This window comes from Gadus morhua, chromosome 8 (assembly GCF_902167405.1).
Source record: "Gadus morhua chromosome 8, gadMor3.0, whole genome shotgun sequence".
NCBI lineage: Eukaryota > Metazoa > Chordata > Actinopteri > Gadiformes > Gadidae > Gadus > Gadus morhua.
Window position 1 is genome coordinate 22,193,367 of NC_044055.1, and position 5,365 is coordinate 22,198,731.

Consider the following 5,365-nt stretch of genomic DNA (forward strand, 5'->3'; position numbering starts at 1 on the left):
ATTCAGGATTGAAGGGCCAGGGAAATATTATACAAAACATGTACTCTTGCTGAATACCATGGTTACTTTCTTTCATTTATTCAGGCAACACTTTGATAATGAACAAATCATTAATAATCTGAACAAAACATAGCCTAAACAAAAAGAGGTGGTGCTGAGGGGGGCATAAAATAATCTCTTTGTAAATCTTCATACAGGACTTTGCAACGCGCTTTTGTTATATAACAGGGGAGGTTTACTCAAGAGAGAAACCTTTGGTGGGATAATTTCCTTCCCAATAACTCAAAAGGAGCCTTCATTATGCCACAAGTGAGCTCAGGGTGAACATGGCATCACCACGTTGAATCACAAGCTCAGCAGAAGTGGAACTGGCTGAACAGCCTCTCCATTCCAACGCACAGCGTGCTGAAACAGGGTTTAATTAGTAAAGTCTCATCGGGGTTCACTTGGTTTCCTTGTCTAGATCTGCATTAATTAAAGTCCTACTCCTGGTGTGCGTGGACTCCTTAAAAAAATTGATATGTTCACTGAACATACCTCGTCTATTTTTTATACCCGGATAAAATCCGGACAGAACTTCAAATGGCTTTCATGTAGCGCCACAGCTTTACCCTCATTTAGCGTGGATCTATGAATGTGCTAATGTGGCCCCTATAGCTACTAAATCTTTCCACCATCCCATAGACTTCTGCATCAAATCTCAGTCTGGTGTAAACCACGTTTATATTGAACACTTTACACCGGACTGTTTTGAGATTTGATGATCGACCCAAATCTCAAAATAATTATTAATAAAACATTAATATATATACAGTTTATATCAGTGAAACTATTAAATAAATCTAAAACAAGGTAATTGGTTTTAGGAAACAGCTGTGATGGCAGCGAAGAACATTGACAGATGCAGATCGTTTTTTTGCTTCAAAATTGTATTTCTCCTCGGATAAAAATTTAACTTGCCATACGAGATAACGACATGCATGCAGATCAACATATCTTCCAAAGCCAACTGGGACCCCGGGAAAAAGGTTTAATCACATTTAATTTGTACCTAAAGGCTTTCTGTTTCCTTGAGCCAGGAGTTTGCCACTGTTAGCATAAGGCTATCCGGTATTAGCATATGTCTGTCTGGCAACAGAAGGAAGGGCACTGGCACAACCAGCGCAATGTTTTGTTAATTATTGATTTGTTATATTTTTTTGCATTATTATTATTCATATACATTATTAGAATATTTTTTTATACTTCATTTTGATCCCGAAGTAAATTGAGGACTGTGCATGATGCCATTGCTAGTAGAGCCCGACCGATGAAGGATTTTTAAGGCCGATACCAATGCAAATATTTGGTGATTTAAAAAGACGATATTCCGATATATCGGCCGATATAGGCCTACATTTTAAAAAATAAATTCCAGAAACGCGTAACAAAACATAAACAGATTTCCCTAACATTGATTATTTGTAGTTATTTATGAGTCCTCACTAAAATAATAAGGTAATGCAGATAAAAAATATACTTTATTTTATTGTTTTATTGTCACAACAGAAAAGTAAAAATCAAAATTTATTAAAGTTCTGATAAATAAAATGTATAAAAATACAAATGTAAGATATGAAACTCAAAGTCCTTGGGTTGTATCCTCGGTTTGATGCCACAGTTCAAATCCTTCGTCAGTTATTTATCATTCTTTTTAAACTAAATTGACATGCATGTTCTTACTTGTTTGAGGGGGGGGGGCACCACAGAGTGGTCTCGTCATCAAAGAGCTTTTCTCCTGTTTGCATGCTTTTACGCTTTGGGGATTTTGCTCTCGCTTTTACCCAAAGCGACTTACAACCGTTCATCCACACATTCACACGCCGAAGGGGGAGTCAACCACGCAGGGCGACAGCTAGCTCGCCAGGAGCAGTCAGGGAGAAGCGTCTCGCTCAGGGACTACTCGCCACTCGGAGCTGGGGATCGGGCTAGGAACCATCCGGTTACCAGTTGTAAGGCATTCATTGTGTCTACACTTGCGCTCAATATTTATAGTTTTCTTTTATCACAGACACATATATTGGTAGTTATTTCCTTTACCTTGACAAGTTTCGACGGATATACTTCCGTCTTCCGGGTACCAGTCAACCTGCTCTACCTCCTGAGCTACTGCCGCCCTTAATGCTCTCGCATGCTCTCACCTGGCTAGGTTTTGCTCCCCGGGGGGTAGGAGGGAGAGCGAGCGAGGGAGAGCGAGCGAGAGAGAGAGAGAGAGAGAGAGAGAGAGAGGGAGGTCAGGGGCACCCACATGGCTGAGGATGGGATTGACATGGAGTTATGTGCGGGAGGGGGGGGGGGGGGCATCACCATCCCTATCAATCATCATTACATCCTCACCTGCTGTGGCATGTAACCATGGCAACCCACGAGGGAATAACAAGCGGGTGTGCTCATTTTGTCGAGAGGGCATGGTGCAACACTTAGAGGGGTCTCTGTGTATGCGCATTTCTATTGGTCGCAGTGCCTCCGTAGGAGCCATTACTTATTCATCGGATTATTACATTATTGTGTCATCAGCAGAGTGGTGGCATGGTTGTGATGCTGTGTCTTTGTTGTTCCTGATTTTATTTGTCCACAGTTGGACGACGGGGAGCCAGCGCTCAGACCTCAGACGGGTTCAGCATGAACGCTCACAGGGTTTGTCAAACGCCTTTGGATAAAAGCGTCTTTTTTGAGTCCCGTTTGTGATTTGTAAACATGTAGCCATCATACAAGCGGGGTGTGTGGTGCTGGACGGAGCCGGCGGCCGCCGACGGGAGGCCCGGGCCCACGCAGCCAGACGTGTGTCTCTGAAGGTCAGCTAGGCAGCTGTGTTTGTGACTCATTCACAGGAAAGGTTAGGAGAGTTGTTGTTGAGTCTCATACACGACCTACAAGAGTCTGCTCTGCCTCTGGCTGGATGGTTGTGTGGCACTATTCAACAAAAACACATCATAGGAGTGCACGTCCCTGTGTGAGAAAACAATATCTGTGTGTTTGTGTTTATGTGTGTGTGTGTGCGCGCTCTGATACAGCCCAGTCAATGTGTGATGTGTGTGTCGGAGTGTATCTGTTTCATTACCACCCTCCCACACACCTGAGGTGTGTGGGAGGGTGGAGAGAGAGAGAGAGAGAACATGATCACAGGGAAGACCTCACGTCTCACACACACACACACACACACACACACACACACACACACACACACACACACACACACACACACACACACACACACACACACACACACACACACACACACACACACACACAAATAAACCCCATGAAACATTCAAGACAGGAGGAGAATGTTATGCATACATTGTTCATACACTCTTCATATACACACACTGTTCATATACACGCAATGTTCACACACCCTTCATATGCACACAATGTTCACACACTCTTCATATACACACACACTGTTCACGTGAAGACCCCCCCAAACCTTATGAACACAAACGGTTCATAAGGGTGGGGGGTCTTCTAGCAAAATCCACTCCTAGAAGCTTCAAGAACACCTTCTGGGCCTCTCACTTAGTTAGCACCTTAATAAGGGTCCCTGTCTGCTATCTACACCCAACCGTTAGCTGGTCACCCAACACAACACCGTAATCCAGGGAGGGAGTGGGCAGAATACAGAGAAGTAAGCAGAAACACTACCTCACATGGAGGAGTTAAGGAGAACATCTATTGATGGAAAATGGAAATTTGATTTTTCATGCCGCTGGTCTCTGATGGTTTCTGGATGACATCAAACAATTTCCTTCCCTTGGAATATGAGAGCGCAGCACTCAAAGGATTACCGTCGTCCAATCACCATCCCCCATCACTCCCTGGTCGCCCTGTGAGTGAGCTAAGCGGAGAGCTGGGATTGGGAATGAGATGTATTATTATTTTATCTAATATTTGTATCAGATTGCACTTTGGTAATGTGAATGTCCGTTTTCCATGCCTGTAAAGCCCTTTGAAACTTGTGAGACAGTCAGAAAGAAGAGAGAGTAAGACTGTAAGAGCATGTTGCAGGTATCAGTGGGAAATTAATTGAAAAGGGGGATTGACAGAATGGTGAACCGGCAAAACGTGGCCTGGGATCAAATAAAGGTGTCAATCACAGCCAGAGGAAGCTGGGGAGATGGTGGGGAGAGGACAGGTAGCAGAGCAGTTAGAGGGAGTGAGAAGACCCCAGCTGACAGGAATGCACCCCACCAGTAATGGAAACAGAAACGCATTAGATAACGGCCGGGATTTTAAAAATCTCAGCAGAAAGCCCAATCACGTGAGCTCACCTCGCAGTGGGGAAAACATTATATCAAAATGCGTAAGCAGGATTGTTAAATCGACCATGTAAATAATATTGTATCAAATGGATAAACCACACACATACAGGTAGAGCTGGTGAAACCAGTTGGACTACAGTAACTATGAAAAGCATCCGTGTGCTCAATTCCGTCTACTCTTACTATGATGGTTTATACTACAGACGCGCCATCTAAGGGATGCCCAAAGGAAAGGGACTTAAAGCCACTGGCTTCTGAGTAAAGAGGATTCCCACTGCGCTGCATTTACAGATCATCTCCTGGCAGACGAGGGGAAACCGAGGAATTCTGTTAACAGAATGAAACGGGCGGGGGGATAAAAGAACATCACACACGCTTATCTCCACCGGGTCTGACCACCAAACAGGGTCAGAGGAATAAAGCGTTTTAACCTAATTTCTCCCATCCATTTCTACAGCCCCCACCTCCGGCCGCACGCCTGCACGGTCCCCAGAGAGATGTACGGCTGGAGATGAAAGACAACAGGCAAGTGAGAGAGAAGAGAGTTCCACCACACACACAGATATACAGCATTAGTATTTGACGATGAAGCCATGTGAGATTTTATGTGGTTTTTCAGTGGAAAACCAACGCCGACCATTAATATTATTTCATCTTCACTTAAAGGATGAGGCTACCACTAAATATATATAATATATATATATAGAAACAGGGCCACAGTGTTATATATTTCCACAATACTAAAAATACAGATATGCGTGAAAGATGGGGTTGGCGTCGTGAGCTCCTTCAATCTAATCCCGTTATTGGTAACTGACTCATAACATGGATGCAGCGCACGTCGAGACAAATGCTTGTTAACGATACTACGGCGACCCCTGCTGGACCAAACACAAAAGTGCCCGAAGAAGAGGCCGTTTAATTTCCATTCATAATGGTAATAAAAAGTAACCCGATTCAAAAGATGGATCCACAGTACATCGAGTAGCTTATTAAGACTTTCACATTAAATAAGATCAAGACGTTTTAAACCTTTAAAGAACGCTTATTGACAAGAGGGACAC